The sequence below is a fragment of the Erithacus rubecula genome, assembly GCF_903797595.1.
Source record: "Erithacus rubecula genome assembly, chromosome: 2".
Taxonomy (NCBI): Eukaryota; Metazoa; Chordata; class Aves; order Passeriformes; family Muscicapidae; genus Erithacus; species Erithacus rubecula.
This window is the reverse complement of record NC_136685.1, coordinates 453,063-470,227: the sequence shown is the minus strand read 5'-3', so window position 1 is coordinate 470,227 and position 17,165 is coordinate 453,063. Positions and strand designations below refer to the sequence as shown.

General features: G+C 50.0%; 1 pseudogene across 1 annotated transcript; it reads left to right on the top strand.

Annotated features, from left to right (window-relative positions):
- Positions 1-3,823: 3,823 nt before the first annotated feature.
- On the top strand, positions 3,824-14,549 carry LOC306798325 (interferon-induced very large GTPase 1 pseudogene; annotated as a pseudogene). The gene is made up of 2 exons (XR_013777910.1): positions 3,824-3,951; positions 7,061-14,549. The product of XR_013777910.1 is annotated as an interferon-induced very large GTPase 1 pseudogene (transcript).
- The last annotated feature ends 2,616 nt before the right edge of the window (positions 14,550-17,165 follow it).

Below are 17,165 nucleotides of genomic sequence, written 5' to 3'. Positions count from 1 at the left end.
GTTATATACTAGAATGGAATCTCAGGTATTAGGTATTCTGGGAAGTCTGTGCCTCTCAAGTACCTCAAACAATGGGGAAAGAGAGAGGGAAGTGCAGCTGGGAAATTGGGATAAAAAGGAGGCTGTGTCCTCCAATAATTTGAGAAATTTCAGGGGAATGCCCCATGTCCTCTCCCTTTCTTTGAATAAAGCAAAAAGGACTCCTCTGTCTCCTTTTTGGACATAAAGTTCTGGTGTTTGTGGATTTGTTTTCCTGACAATGGGCCGTTTTAAAAGCCTAGACAAAGGCTGAGCCAATAATCAAAATTACTGATCCACTGCCTGACCATTGTGAGAAAGGCACACATTTCCCTTACAGTTCATGGCACATGCTCATTTTCCTTTGACCTCAGAGAATCTCAAAGCCCAGGAAGGACACAGTTACTTTCATCACTTCTGTCTTCTCCCTCAAGAGACTGTATTTAATGTTAAAAAGTTTCACAATTCAACAGCTCTTGGTCCTGCTCTTTAGTTCCAGTGCATAGCAGGACATCATCATCATATTGTAACACAGCCCCTTGTGGATTAAAGGACTTCTGTTTTTCTAATTCCTTTGCCAGTTGATTCCCAACACTGTGGGGCTCCATTTCCATTTCCATTTCCATTTCCATTTCCATTTCCATTTCCATTTGTATTTCTAAATGCTTGTGGCAGTGCAGTCCTGCCTGTGGATTTTCCCACTCTACTGTGAATAGTTCCTGGCTGTCACAGCTTAGAGGTGTGCAGAGAGAAGTGTCCTTTGAATCCATTACAGTACAATATTCACAATATTCTTTTAGCATGCTTAAGAGTGTGTAGGGGTTAACTACTATGCTACTTCATTGATTGCTCTAAAACTTTGTAATTTGAATTTCCCCTTCCTGAGACTTGATCTCTGCACCAAATTTTTCCAGTGAGTTTCCTCCTGATAATGGTTTTGGAGAGTCAGGCAGGCACAAAAGGTCCTGCTTCTAATGTCCATCCTTTTTTCAATTTACCACTTTTACCTTCCTCCTGAACTTTCTCTTACATTTATTGCTGTTTTATCTGTGGCTGCAGCTGCCCTTTTTAGTCCTCCATCCACTGGACTTGCAGCTGAATTTAAACATTCTTTCTCTTGACAATCTAAATGCTTAGGGCAGACATTGAACAACAGCATTTAATAATTTTCTTCTTATTGTCCTTCTCTAAAGCCAAAACCAAAGGGTCCGAGGGTGCAGAATTAACTCTAGAATCCTTTGGCGATTCAGGATGATTTCTTCAAAGGGAAAAACATTTCAGCAAACATCACTTCATCCCATTGTTGCTCTCAATGCCAGAATAACATCAGTTGTAACAGGGTGTTATGGTCTAAGGTAGTATTTTGTGGGCGCTTTTCTCACTGAAGAGCTGAGGTTTCTTTTCAAAGGATTGTTCCACCACTCAAAGCCTCAGGCTCTGCCCAGCCCCTGCTGCCTTTCATGGAATCATGGATTCATTAAAGTTAGAAAAGATCTTCAGTATCCTCAAGTCCACCTCTCACCAAAATATTTTTCGCCCCAGACCAGGCAGCAGCAGTTTCATATTGCTGCAGGAAAACATGATGTACAGGAAAGCAGGAGCTGGTCTCTCACTGCCCTGGTAAAAGTGGATGCAGTTTCCTCCAAAAGAGCCGGGCTGGTTGGGCTGGTATGGAATTCTCTCAGCTTGGGAGCTGTGGGATATGGAAGAAGTTAGCTGGTTCTGCTGCCTTTCATGGCGTCATAGAGTCATTGAGGGTGATAAAGACCGTCACTATCAATTCCATCTCTCACCCCAAACTAGGCAGCAACAGTTTCACTTTCACATTGCTGCAGGAAAACATATAATTTCCTGGACGAAACAGATTTTATAGGAATGCAGTAGTTGCTCTCCCACTCTACTGACAAAAAGGAAAGCAGCTCACTCTGAAAGACTCGGAGCTGGGAGGGCTGTTCTGGACTTGTCCCACCGCAGGAGCTGCGGGACACGCAGGGAGAAGGTCGGGCCCTGGGGATGAGCTGTGCTGTGCTGGGAGCCGGGAGCAGCAGGGAGCGGGATCTCGTTGCTCTCCTGCCTCCTGTTGCGGGTGTTTGCCACGGCTGCGGAGATGGGCGGGCAGGAGAAGAGGGCTCTGAGGGCAGCGGGCGGGCGGTGTCTGCTCCGAGCGGGGGCTGCAGGAAGCCGCCTGTGCTGGAGCCGCTTTGGGGCAGCTCGGGGGAGCCGTGTGCGCTGCGGGGGCTGAGCTGGGAGGGGGCCGGGCTCAGAGCTGGGGCCGGATGGCTGCGCTCCCCGCATGGCAGGAGCCATGGCACTGATGCCGGGGGGCTCCTGGCCCCCGAGCCGGGAGCGGGGCAGCTCCGTGGGCATGAGGGGCACGCAAGGCACATCCTGCCCTGTGCCCAGCCCGGAGTCACTTCTTCCTTTTCCTCCTTTTTAGGAAAATTATTCCACAAACACCGGAGGTTTATGTCCAAAAATGAGACAGAGGAATCTCCTCCTTTTTGCTTTATTCGAGTAATGGGAGAGGCCATGGGATATTCCCCTGCAATCTCTCAAATTATTTAGAGGGACGAAGCCTCTGTTTCATCCTGCTTTCCCGTCTGCCTTTCTCTGTCTTTCCGCATTGTCGGAGGTCCTTGAGAGGCACAGACTTCCCGGAATGCCTGACACCTGAGATTTCCCTCTAACGTAAAATCCACCCTTTTAAATTTTTAATTCCTATAGAATTCATGGGTTTTTTTCCCCTCCCTTCTTTAATCTTTCAATGTAAAATTTTATTTATCATCAAACCTACAGTTTGTTTGTAAAGGCAAATATCAGTTTCCATTCATCAATCTGTGGTATCCATCCCATTGTTTCTTTTATCTCTCAATGCTAGGCTTATTTACCAGCAGATCCACAGCTCCTTTGTAAAGACAAATCTGACATTTCTCTCATCCCCGTGCAGGGAGGGTGGGATTCTCCTCTCTCACAGTCTGAGCGTCACCACCCAGAGCGCTCTGGTCCCTGGCACAGCCCCACAAAGGTGTCCGTGTTCCCAGAGCCCCTTTCCCTGGGGCAGGGCTGGGGAAAACACTCTCGGGCTGCTGTTCCCATGAAACGGGGTGCAGGCATTCCCATGGCAGGTCCTGCTGCCAGCCTTGCTGCTTCCCTCGTTTGCTTCCAAGGAGGAACTGCATCCCGAGTTATGCCCTGAATGTGCTTAGTGCCTCTCCGCGGGCACTGACACAGTCCCTGGGGCTTTTTCCCTGTTCCTGCAGCAATGGGAAGATGTGCAGGGATTGCCAAGGGTGCCTGGGGGCAGGTTCAGGGTGTGGCTGGGCTGGAGTTCATGTTGTCCAGGGCAGCCTCTGGCTCCAGAGCCTGAATCAGCCCTGGCAGTGCTCCAGTGGGAGATAATCTGGGAGGGGACAGGACTGGGACAAGTGTCTCAAGTAGACAAGCTCCAGCAGTGACTCTGAGCCAGCAGTTCCCTTCCTGAGCAGCTGTCCTACTCTGGGGCTCTGCTGTCCAGGGAGCAGCTAGACATGATCCCACCGAGGGCACTTGGTGCCCAAAGTCCCTGCTGTGCTCTGCCAGCACGCCCAGCTTTCCTCTGCTGCTGAACTGCCCTTCTCTCCAGCCAGTGGCTTTTGCTGTCCTGCTGTCCCCAGTGGAGGAGAAGGGTTGGCCTCCAGTGCTCCCTGGGATGGATCTGCCGTGCTCATGGGTTGCCTTCTCCTGACTGGCTGCTCTTCTCCTTTAGGATTTTGGGCCTTTCCTTCGTGGTGTTCTTCCTCCTGAGCTCTCACCTGGTTCCCATCTTCTTCTCCAAATCCTGCCGTGTGCCCCAGGCCTGCCACTGCTGCTGTGCTGTGTCCCCTGAGCTGGGGCCCTCGGCTGCCGGTGTCTGCTGGAAGCCAAGGCTGGGAGAACAGGAGCATCTGCTGTGAGGTGGGTGAGGGGAATCAGAGCGCACAGCCCTTGCTCAGATTGCCCAAATCTGCAGGGATTCCCAAGGGAAACCTGACCCTGAAGTCTGTGGATGGAAAAGGAGACCTCAGATCTCTGGCTGAGCCCAAGCTGCTAGGATCAATACCTGTGCTGGTAAGAGTGTTGTGGCTTTGGTGGGATGGAGGCAAAATGCTCAGGAGGATTTTTTCAAGGAATGAGTATCTCCAGTGTCCAAGTGAAGTGAGACCAGGACAATTTTAAGGGTTGTGTAACAGTGTCAAAAATCCCAATGGTTTAAAGGCAGGTGTCCAGTGGAAGAGCCAGATCCATTAGGGTAAGAATTGTGGACGGTTGGAACTGCATGAGTTGGAAGGGAGGCGTCCATTGTCGTGGGACAGGCAGGGCTGAAAGCTTTACTGAAATCCAAAGAGCTCAGATTAAATGGCTGTTCTTGATCAACTCCATGGTTGAAAATGTTGTGAAAGAAATGTAGGGTGACCAGCGGACTTTCCCTCTTGAGTCTGTAGTGGCCGTGACCCATGACTGCCTTGTCCTTCAGGGGTTTTCCATCAAAAGCGACCAGCAGTGATGGACCTGTACTGTTTTAACAGACAGGTGTCTGCCATGGATGGAGGGAACCTTCCTGAAATGGAGAATATAAGAGCTTCTCTTCATATTATTATAATTTTGAAATTATTTCAGGCAAAGATATGGGAGAAGGAAGAGGTAGTATTTACAAGAGTATAAGTACCTATATATCTCCATAAAAACAAACAAGAACAGCAGCAGCAATAAATAAAACTGGAAACCCCATCCTATTATTGTTGCTTTAATGAAGGGATGGGAATCCTATCAGGCTAAAAATTACTTATTACTCAGATTCACATCAGCCTCAAAGGCCATGAAATTTTAGAGGGGCAAAAATTTGGGCATAATTCAAAGTGGTCACAAGTTTCTTTCTTATGGGGCAATAGATAACATTCTAAACCAATGGAAAGGTGCTAAGAAGGTAATTTTGTTTTTCTAACATGTCACCTTTGATTAGTTCTGCTGCACTGCATGTACTTCTATCCAAGGGGCTACTATTACATGTACACACATATATTTCCAACATCTAAACTCTTAGCTTACCTTATACAATTATGTTACTGCACTAGGAAACCCTTCACCATCTTATCCAATACAGTTTTTTATTTACTTAAATTGTATTCTTACGTACAACTACAGAAACTTAAGTTTATAATGTTTTTGCTGAATGTCGGTGTACTTTTATTTTTACATTAATCCAAGTTACTTCCAAGGCTGCAAATCAAACCCTCCAGTGTCTGTGGAAGTTTCTATCTTTCCATTTCCTACACCATCCCAGCCTTGTCTCACCTGTCAAGCAGCTGCCCCTTGGTGCAGTCCCAGGCACAGCCAGCAGGGGCGCTGGTGGCTCCTGGCCGGGCAGGGTGAGTGCCATGATTCCTCCTCTCCTGCAGGGGGCGCTGTGGCGCCTCTCTGCTGGCAATGGCGGCTCTGGCACAGGGCAGAGGAGAGTTGGCTTCCCCTGCACAGCCCACAGGGAGCACCGCTCTCAGCACCACTGCAGACCTGGGATGGTGAATTGGGGTGTAGCAAAACACCCCGAAGGAGTGGGGACTGGCCAGGGAATCACCCTTTGTGCAGACCAGCAGTGATGGCTGGTCCTGAAGTCAGTCCTGGTAAGGCTGGGGGGTGCTCTTGGCCCTGGGCTCCCAAGCAGCAGAGGAGCAGATTAGCAAGTTGGCAAGACCTGGTCACAGTGCTGAAGCAAGGAAAAAACCATAGGGCAAGATGATGTCTGCTCAGACCCACCGTGCTGCGAGGCCCCTGTGTTGGTCAGCCCTGCTGGAGGGAAGAGCAGCCCCTGGCCCCAACCCCAGACAGAATCCTGGCACACTGTTTATCCATTGTGATGTTCCTCAGTTAGTGGGACAGGGGGAACTGTGAGAACTCCAGAAATAAAGCCAAACCAACCTGGCTATGGGCTTAGAACCATCCCCAAGACAGAACCCCAGCAGCTTCCAGAGCCATTTCACAGGGTCCTCTGCAATTCAACCCTGAGCAGAATGAAGTCTGCTCCCCTCAAGGCCAAGGCTGAAGGTTTGGAGGCACATTTCCTCCTGTCATCAGAGATTTTAAGCTCAGTGGCTCAGTGGTTGCTGTGGCCGAGATGGCCACCAATGGGCACTGGGCTGATGAGACCCTCTGTGCTAATGAGCAGCAAATCATCGAGGGCACCTCTGCAAGTTGGCTCACAAAGTCTCCAATCACCCCTAAAGGGCCACCAGGATGTCCCAAGCAAAGCAGTGGGCAGGGACAAGGAGGATTCCCCCCCCTCAGTTTGCCAGGAAGCAGCTCCTGGGAAGAGGCGTGAGTGGGGTGAGGGAGGGGCTGCGCTGGCAGCTGGAGCAAAAGCACAGGTCAGAGCCCCTGTGGCCGTGCTGGGCGTGGGGGGAGTGTGTCTGGGGAGTGTGGGGTGCCATGGGGGGAGTGGAGTGTGTGAGCACTGCCTGTGGGTGCTGGGAGCAGCAGGCTGGGCCAGGCAGAGAGCAAGGCAGGCGTGGGGCTGGGCAGAGGGTGCAGGATGCAGGCAGGGCTGTTGGGTGGGCAGAGGGGCTGTGCCAGTGCTGCAGGGAGCCAGGAATGCCCCAGGTGTGTGCACTTGTGGATGGAGGAGTTCAGCTGGGAGGATGTGGGTGATGGTGAAGGCAGGACATTGTCCAGGGCAGGTTGTGTGGCTGAGTGAGAGTGTGTATGTGTGTGCCTGTGTGTGACAGGTGTGTTCCTGTGTCTGTCTCTGTGTGTGTGGCGCTGCTTGTCTCTATTACTGTGTGTCTGTGTTTCTGTCTTTGTATTTGTGTTGTCTCTGGGATACACACTCAGCTTCAGGGTTGATCCTGCACACAGGAAAGCAGCAGGCACATCCAGGCTGCTGGGAAGGACACCCTGGCTCTTGTGCCGTCCCAGGCTGGGCTCCAGCAGCTGGGTGGGAGCAACCCCAGGGCTGCAGCTGCTGCAGAGCCTCTGCCAGGAGGCCGGGGCCTCTGACAACACCTTAGGGAAAGTCTCTTTGCTTCCTCCACAGCCATGGCCTCGCAGGAGGACACACAAGAGGGGGATGCAAAGGCCCAGCTCCTGGCAGAGGCATTTCAGAAGGAAGGACTGGATCCTGGATACTGGCTGCCCAAAGTGTCACAGATCCTGGGAATCCAGTGCAGAGAAGCCTTGCTACATGTGGAATATAAAGACTATCTCAAGTTGGAGTGTAAAACAAGGCACCCCTGGGAGAAAAAGGCACTCCAGAAACTCCTGAAAATAACAGATGACAAAACAGCCTCTAAAGAGCTGCAGAAGGAGCACTTGGAGAAGACAAAGCAAAGGCAAGAAGTGGCCAAACAAGCCCTGAAAGATCTGACAGAAATGCTCAACAGTCACAGCCACAGCCAGGGTGTGCTCAGGGAGCAAGCAGAGACTCTGTGGCAAGCCATGGAGATTCCCAAAGAGTTCTGGCCATCACCAGCGAAACCCTTGGCAGAAATGCTGGAGAGCATCCATAAGCAGCTGGAGCAGCAGCAGGAGCTGTCAGCAGGCAGGAGGGAGAACATCCCTGACACCGAGGTGCTGAGGCGGGCGTCGGGGGGACTGGCCCTGCAGGGCATCTACAGAACCAGCAGGGCTGGAGATGTGCTGGCAACACGAGAGCAGCTCCTCAGGGTTCCTGAGGGATTCCAGCTCGCTGGTCCAGAGCAAGGATCACTGCTTGAGAGAAGGGAGTTTTCCTCTCCTGCAGCAGAATCCACTTTCACCAAGTCCATGGAGCAGCTGGGGTTCAGCCTGAGCATTTCTGCCAAATTTGTTTTCTGGGGGATGAATCTGGGAGTGGGTGGAGATCACAGCATCTCCTTGCAGTCCCAGGTCACCCACCAGTCTCACTCTGAGCAGAGCTACTTTTGCACCACCAAGTTCCAGTACATCCCCCTGGCCTCGTGCTACTTCCAAAGGCATCAGCTTCGCCTCTCGGATGCGGCTCTGCGGGAGCTGCAAGACATGGAGCAGAAAGAAGATAATCCCACCTTCCTGGATATGTGTGAGAGCTTCTTCAGCAGGTTTGGGTCCCACATAAACCAGGGTCCCCTTCACTTTGGGGGGATATTCTGGTGGAAGGCGTCCACAGAAGGATTCCGAGCTGAGCAGTGGGAAGATGTAAAGCGAGAAACATCAGATGAACTGGACAACTTTGTCAGGAAGAGCTATGGTGACTTCCTGGTACGTTCTGCAGGGGCCCTGGATGTTTCTACATCCAGCTCACAGGCTTCTGTCATGGGAAAAGCTGGAGACAGTTCCCATACAGCCATTCAGCCCCATATGGTCTCCATAGGGGGCCCAGCAGGCACCACTTCTCTTCCTCAGTGGAAAACGGGGCTCATGTCTGATAACACAACGTGGCGCGTTATCGACCGTGGCTTGGAGCTGATCCCAGTGTGGGACATCATCCTGTGCAATCACAGTGGGGATTTTGAGTCTGTTGGTCAGATGAGCAGAGCCCTCAGGGATGCGTACAAAGCGCTGACGAATGAGAGCGTTGGCACCATTTTTGGAGAGGAACTGGGCAGTGCAGTGCAAGAGGCCAGAGATTTCATGGACACTGTGAAGGCCTGGGAGGTGATGATGCTTGAAATGAAGCTGGTCATGCTGATGGAGCTCAAAGAGGAACTGTATGCAAAAAGCAGGAACTACAGTGTATGGATCAACGTCTGCCTGTCAGACAAAGCCCTGCAGAACTTCTTGGTGAACACCGTGCGGAAATGCCAGGAGTCACCCCTAGAAAACACCACCTTTATCAAGGCAATGTTGAGAAGCCTCCTGGATCCTCATATTTACGCTGCCGAGGACTTCCCTGAGACTTCCTTCATTATGCAGTGGATCTTCCAGAATGAGGAGCCGCTTCCCAGATCTCCCAAACTCTCTGAGCTTGAAGAGCTCATCAAAACACTGCGGCAAATGAAGGAGCACATCTATGCTGTCACCTACGCACCAGGAACCTGTGCTTCTGCTGTTCATGAAGCAAAGATAAAAGCCACCCTGACCAGCAGCCTCGCCATTCATTCCTTACTCCACTCTCTCCAGGAACGGGCAGAGAAGGACATGGAACTGTTGGTGCTCTTGATTGCAACAAGCACAGGGTACCAGGTGGAAAGCAGCACTTTTCAGCACCTCCTTGGACACCCAGAAATTCAGTACATGGCCAAAGAAATGGAAGACGCACATGAGGAATATGTGAACCTGAAGGAGCAGGATGCTGATAGAGCTGAGGCCTCCCTTCTGCTGGTGGGTCTGACTGTGACAGCAGAAAGTCAAAAGCTGTCCCCTGAGCAGAAGAGGGAGCGTTTAGTTTTCATGGAAGATCACATGAAATGTTTGTGGTCCCCACAGATAAAGAATCTCCTCCAAAAGCACAGTGTGGGGGAAGACTGGGAGAGGCTGGAACAGGACTTGCATTCCTTGATCAGTGGGAGCATGGATAACAAATGGGATGAACAGAAAATGCAGAACATACTCAGAGACCTGGAAGATACTTTTACAACACCTGAGCCACCAAGTCAGTTCCAGTCCAAGTCAGACAGCAGCCAATCCAAAGCAAATGAACCAATTCCAAACCAGGAATTCCTTCAGTTGCTCAAGCGCCTTGGACTGGAAAATCACTATCCAAGAAAAATGGGAATGGGAGATTTCTGCATCATCTGCAAGATACCTCTACAGGACATCCAGCCCAGCAAGGACAAGGAACTGCCATTATACTTCTTGCAAAAGCTGTTAACTGTGGATTACCAGGTCAGGTACCTGACTGTCTGGGAAGAGAACAATCCAGGCCTTGCACTCCTGCCACAAAGCGGAGAGCAAAAGGACCAACAATGTAATTCCTTTGAAAACTTCCTTGATAATCTGATGGGAGCAGCCCCTAAATGTGCAAGCAGGGATGGTCATGTGCACCCCATGGACCTGCAGATGGCCATTTTCCATTGTGCTGATGACTTCCTGAGACAGACCCTTGCAACCAAGCTGGCCTTCTGCCAACTGGCGCTGCCTCTGCTGCTGCCCAACCCGGGCACTTCACACATCGAGTTCCTGCTCTACGCCCTCAGCCAAATCCAAAGGAGCTGGAAAGAGACAGAGAAGTCAGGAAAGCAGGCCCAAACAAAGAGTTACAACAACAAACTCATCTTCCAGGCACAGACTCCCATCGTGTCCTTCATCCGCATTGGCAGCTCAGCCTCCTCTTCCAAGTCTCAGCTCCTGAACGCTCTGCTGAGCAAACGCAAACACGACACTTTCTTCCACCGCCACTGCAGAGGCAGCACCAGAGAGCGTTTGCTGGTGGAAGGGGTGGTGGAGATGGCCTGGTACTGCCCCCGTGGAAGCCCTGATGACACCTTTGAGAGCTGCGTGGCTTTCTGTAACCTGCATGGAGACGCCAGGGATCACAGAGCACAGCTGCAGTTCCTGCAGGACATATCTGCTGTCAACGTGGCTCTGGTGTCTGAGTTGGAGCACATGGACAACAGGGGGAAAGAGATTCTGCAGGACCTGTGGGAGTCACAAAGGCCTTTGATTTGTCTTCTCACAGACGAAGAGAACATTGTAGCTGAACCGTCCAGCAAAACCATAACAATAGGGATCAGGAACAGAAACGAAGCAGAACTGATGGACCAGCTGAGCAAAATTATCAGGGATCTCCTGGAAGGGTCTAATCCATGTTTCAGCCTGGACGCCTGTGCGGACAAAGCTCGCCAGCACGGATTCCTGGTGGATGCAGATCAACCTGCATGTGTGACAGCCAAAGCAAAGGCAAAGGAGCTGGTGGACCTTCTGAAGAAAGAGAAGCTGTCTGAGATCAAATCCCAGCTGCTGCCACTTCAAGGAAAACTGTGGTACCAGTGGTGCAAAAAGGACAAAGAACTCACTCGCTTGCAGGAGAAGGGGAACAAGAGCATTGAGCATCATCGCAGCCAAATTGAAAATGAGAAGAAAACAATAAGAAGAAAGCAACTTGACCAAGCTTTTCCTCTGAACCCGCTGATGAAATCCTTCCTTGGCTTTCTGCATGCCCAGCCAGCAGATACCAGGAAATACTTCCTGCAGTGGATGAAAGTCTTTATGGACGAGCTGTCCTGTGGTCAGCTTGAAGAACTGAGGAGAAACTATCACGAGTTATGGACTGAAATCCTGATGGAAAAGAAAAGCCGGGAAAAACCCACGGTGAGTGCTTTGTTGTTGAGACATTTGAATGCCATCTCTGATGAAATCAACGATTCATCCATCGGCCTGGAGCACCTTCTTAGAGAAGTAGGGCAGATTTATGAAGCTCTGGAATTAATGAACTGCAAGAAAGACAATTTAGCCAAACTGTCAGAAATTGCAGCAGAGCTGATGGTTTTGGGTTATCCTGTGGAGCTGATGGATGGGGACGCTTCTTACCTGCCCCTGCGCTGGGTGGGAGCAATCTTTGACAGCTTAATTGAGAGGCTGGGGGACAAACGAGTGTTTGTGCTGTCCGTGCTCGGCATCCAGAGCACAGGCAAGTCCACCCTGCTGAATGCCATGTTTGGTCTGCAGTTCAAGGTCAGCGCAGGGAGGTGCACCCGTGGGGCCTTCATGCAGCTCATCCCAGTGGGTGAGGAGCTGCAGCAAGACTTGGGCTTTGATTTTGTGCTGGTGGTTGACACAGAGGGGCTTCGTGCCATTGAGATGACCAACAAACAGTCGCTGAACCATGACAACGAGCTGGCCACCTTTGTCATTGGTGTTGGCAACTTGACTGTGATCAATATCTTTGGAGAAAATCCATCAGAAATGCAAGATGTTCTCCAGATTGCTGTGCAGGCTTTCCTGAGGATGAAGAGAGTCAATCTTTCCCCAAGCTGCCTCTTTGTGCACCAAAATGTGGGAGAAGCAACTGCCAAGGAGCAGAACATGGAAGGACAAAGGCGTTTGCAGGAAAAGCTGGATGAAATGACCATGTTAGCTGCCCAGCAGGAATGCTGTGACATCTCGTCCTTCAGCGACGTCATTGGCTTTGATGTGAAGACCCACATTCACTACTTTGCTCACCTGTGGGAAGGAAACCCCCCGATGGCACCACCCAACCCCACCTACAGCCACAACATCCAGCAGCTCAAGAGAAAAATCCTCCAGGCTGCCAAACAGCAGTCCCAGGGCAGGATTTTGAGGCTCTCGAGCCTGAAAGATCATATTGGTGACCTCTGGAATGCTTTGGTGAATGAAAACTTTGTTTTCAGCTTCAAGAATTCCCTGGAGATTGCTGCGTACAGGAAACTGGAAAGTGCCTTTAGTGAGTGGACCTGGAGGCTGCGGAGTCACTTCTTGGATGTCCAGATGAGACTTAACAACAAAATTCAGAATGGGGACTTGCAGTATGTCACCAGAAAACACCTTGAAGGGCTGGTGCAAGAGACAAGTGATGCCATTGAGAAAGAAATGGAAAAGTATTTCAGGGAAGACAAAGATCGTGAGACACTGGTCCAGTGGAAATCAAGCACAGAGCTGAAGCTGGCAGAACTGAAAGAGACTCTTTTTCATGAAACAAAAAAGAAATGTGAGAATCTGATTGAGCTACAGAAGGAGCAGAGGAAACTGGATGCAAAGAAGGTGGAATATGAAGCTGAGCTCCTGAAAAGGAGTAGGGAGCTTGCTGTGAGTCTGAAAGGGAAGAGCCTCAGTGAGAGACAACTGAAAAGCTACTTTACTCTTGTCTGGGACAGTTGGATTGCTGAAGTCTCCCGTTCTGCTCGTGCTCCAGAACGGGTGGATATCGATGCAGAAATTGAAGATGTCCTTCTAGAGCACTTTAAGGAGCCAGGTTTCCATGCACGGATCAGGTCATTTCCCAAAGGCAGAGGATTTTCTTTTGACGTGGAGAAACATGTTACGAAGAAAAAGTATTTCGTCATTTTCTCAGATCCCAGGAGCATTTCCAATGCTGATGTGATCAACTTTCTGCACATCACAGACAACATTGTAACATGCGTGAAGGCAAACATTGATAAGAAGGAGCAGGAGAAACGGGATTACAGTCAAAATTTTATTCATGAAATACTCAATGAAGTGCAGAGAGGTATGGACTCTGTCCCCAGCAATGCAAAATGGACTCTTAACAAAGAGTACAGCATAGATTTGTCCCTGTATCTGTGCAGAATGGCAGCAGAAAGGTTCAAAGCCATGCACGAGGCATTCCAAAAGGCAAATGACCCAGTTGTGTACCTGAGCAGCAAGAGACAAGATTTCTTCCAATGTTTCCTAATTTCCTGCCAAGGAGCCACTTCAATCACAACTTTTGCAGTTTTCCTTTGTCACAAGATTGAACCAGCTCTTCATCAGGCAGTCTTTGAGAGGACGGCTAAAGACATTGCTGAGGACATGAAGAGCAAATTCCCAGACTTCAAGGGCAACAGAGCCAATCTGGAAGTTTGCATCCTGAGATACCTGGCAGAACAAGAAAATTTTGAGTATTTCAAGCAGTACCTTACATCTCCAAAACAGTTTTTTCAGAGTTACATTGAGAGACGAGTTAAAAGTCATTGCTTAGATGGGACTAGGAGGCTGGGGATGTTTTTACATTCCTCTCTTGAATCTCTCTATGGAAACATCCTGTCAGCTGTTTCTTTATCAACCCAAATTGTCAAAGACAGAAAAGACAGAGAAGACAAAATCTCTCTTTGGTTGGATGAATTTTGCAGGGAACTGGCAGAGGTGATAAACCTGCCCAGAAGTGAGCTGAAGGGCATCGAGCACCAGGAGGTCACAGACATTGAGTTCCTGAGCAGTGCCATGGAAACAGCTCTTATTGACATGAGGGACAGGCTCATGAAAGAATTGGTTAATGCTGACATGAGCTCATTTTCAAGGCAGCCTCATACCATCCTGGCAGAGCATTTTTCAGGGTGCTGGGAGAAGTGTCCCTTTTGTGGGGCTGTCTGCACAAACACCATACAAAACCATGATGGAGACCATCAGCTGGTCTTCCATCGCCCTGAAGCTCTGACGGGATTCACACGGTGGAAGCGTCTCTTATTCTGGGGGTATGACACACACGAATTGGTCCTTGCTATTTGTTCCAGCCGTGTTGCAAGTGACTATAGATTCAGTGTTGGTGATGGCCCATGGATTCCTTACAAAAAATACCGTAAGGCTGGACCTCCTTTTTCCACGTGGAGGATTCTTCCTGATTCATCCATGCAGGCGTACTGGAAATGGTTTGTGTCTCGTTTCAGGACACAGCTGGAAGTGTTCTGCAATGGGAAATTTCAGGGAAGTGGAGAAATCCCTGAGGCGTGGCGGAGAATTACCAAGCAGGAAGCACTGTCTGAGCTGGACAGGCTTTAGGCCACATCCATGGAAAGGAAGAACCACAGTGGCTTTACAGTTCAGGAGAACTTTGTACCAGGGTCTGCACAAAATGCAGCTACAATGACAATGTTCTCGAACCCAGTGAAGACAATGGTATCCAATTGTTCCCAAATTTGGTGAAACAACATGCAATGCTGCAGCCGTCACTCAGCAATCTCCTCACTTCATGAGAAAGCCAGAATCCTCCTGCCTTTCTGCCATAAACATTTCCCTCTGTTTTTACCTGGAGCCAAATCAAACCCCCTCCTTGGGGAGTTGAGCCTCATGGCCGAGCCTGAGCCCAAGTGCCAGGGCAAGGGCAAAGACAGCACTCAAAGCAACCCTCAGCTGCTGTGAGACATGAAGGGACTGTTGGAGTGTGAAAACAGAGGCCTTAGTTCCTCAGAGTAAGAAAAGTATGTACAGATTGAATTAAAGTTTTTAGAGAAATTAAAGTATATTAAGCCACACAGACATGAAGTAGAGGTGCAAGTTTTAGTTTTAAGTAAGTAGAAATATTATGAAATTGCATGAGGTAGGTTTAAAGTAAGTGAAAGTATGCTTTGAGTGCCTTAAATAGCAAAAGCCTTAGCATGTGCTGCAAAAAACCAAAAGCTTCAAAAATAAGCTTTAGTGAGAGCTCACAGACAAAAACAAGCATCAAAAAGAAGTTTCAGTGAGAGCTCTAAAGCACAGTTTAAGCCATAATAAAAAAAGGAAGAATATTGATTATATTTTTCAGATGAAAGAGATAGGCCATATATGCAAATTATACCTAAACATTCATATTATAAACAGAATTCTAAAAGGTTTAGAAAAATTGCTTCAGAAATGCTTCATGTTTTTAATGTAATAAACAACTTTACAGCAACCAACAACTGCTCTGCTCTTTTGAAGACACAAACCCATAACAATCCCAACAAGGGGCAGTGCCCCAGAGGCAGTTTTCCTGCAGCAAGGAGCTGTCCTGCTCAGAGAAAGGGCTGTGGGACATGAGGCCAGCTCCATGCTGGCTGCAAGCTGGGCTGCTTGGCTTTTGGGTGTCATCCTTCCCTCCCTCATTGCAGCCTCCTGGATCAACTGAGGCTGTTCTCCAGCAGGAGCTGTTGTGCCTCTGGGCTCAGGAAAGCAGTGACATGACTGCCCCAGGGCTCAGGCAGTGCTTTCACTCCCTGTCTCTGAGGTGCTGTGTCTGTGCCCAGGGCAGCCACTCCTGCTCAGGTGCCTGGGGCTGCTGCCCTTCCCTCCAGCCCTCAGCCCCAGCAGGAGCTGCTCCTGCCCTTGGCCTCACTGCTGAGCAAAAGCCTTTGGAATGTCCCATGTGCAGAATCCTGTGTGCCAGCACCTGCCTCAGCAGCCCTTGGGGCAGTGCTGGTGCTGTCCAGGCAGGCTGGTGGCACCTGAGCTGTGCTCTGGAGAAGGTGGCACCAGCTGGCTCTGCCCCAGGGAGGTGTGAGGGGCTTTTGCTGTGCAGGTGCTGCAACCCTGCTGGCAATGCCAGGGCCAAGCCCTCCTGGAGAGCTGGCTGAAGGGCTGCTTCAGCCTCATCCCCTGCAGCCTCTGCTAATAAAGGAGTTGATTTGGCCTGTATTGCTCTGTGTCTCCTTTGTGTTCAAGGGATTCACAGCTGGGGCTGAGTCGTGTTTTGTGCACTGCAGACAGGCAGGGGCAGGGGGGTGGCACTGGGGGAGGGGGTGTGGCAGCAGAGGCTCTGCTCCATTCTGGGTCTCAGCTCCAGGTGTGACTTCACTGTCTGCAGGGACAGATGAGAGGGCAGGAAGGCCTCTCATCCAGCAAAAGCAGTGGCAGGTTCCAAGGGAGGTGTTAAAAACAGGGCCAGGGGATAAGGACCAGTATGGGTGGGGGAACTCCAGGGGCTACGCACACCACTGCTGCTCGTCACACTGGATACTGCTGAGCAGGAGGCACCAGCCCAAACCACTGCTTCCACTGAACAGTCAGAGCTTCCATCCTCACAAGGGCTCCTATATACTAAATGTGGCTTACTCAGTCTAGGGGGTCATCCTGTTGTGGTGCTTTTAATGTGATGGTGAGGTGATTGTGGAAACTATTCCTGTGTAGCTTACTGTTTTGCCCACCTAATGGTGTCTCTTGCAGATTCAGATCTTATGCTGGCTCGTTGCTTTTAGGAGTTTTTTGTGTTCACTGAACTTCTGCCTTAGAGCTAAGCATTATGGGAGTCTTCTGATTTGTTTATTATTGTGTGGAGTCAGTGGTTTGATGGGCATGTGGGAAGCAGCAGAGGCCTTGCTCGACAGAAAGTAAGGGGAAAACTGAGGATACAGGAATTGCGGGGGAGGGTACAACTTGGGAGTACAAGAGACCAAAACTGGGGAGTAGATTTAGCAAGAACATCCCAAAACAAATGATAAGTAACAACACAGCACTTTTACAATGCAACACATAATAGCCAACCAGAAAACTGCCACAGCCTGAGGTGGTTTTTTTTTTGTTTGTTTTGGTTATGTTTTTTTTTTAAGGTTTACCCATTTCAGAGGCAGCACTGGGAACCAAGCCTGGCCTGTCACACACAAGGAGGGCTGAGAAGGTTGATCCCAGCCAGGTTCTGTGCTCTGGAGCTGATCAGCAGAGAACCTGCAGGACAAAAGGGGAACAGGCTCAAATTCTGCCAAGCCCAGCCCTGGCCAAGCAGACCCAGAGCCAGTGACAGGAGCCAGAGCTGGGCTGTGTGAGCATGTGCTGCAAGGGCTGAGTGCCAGGGACTGGGGACACCTGTGCTGGGAGAGAATTTGGGCCAGCTCTCC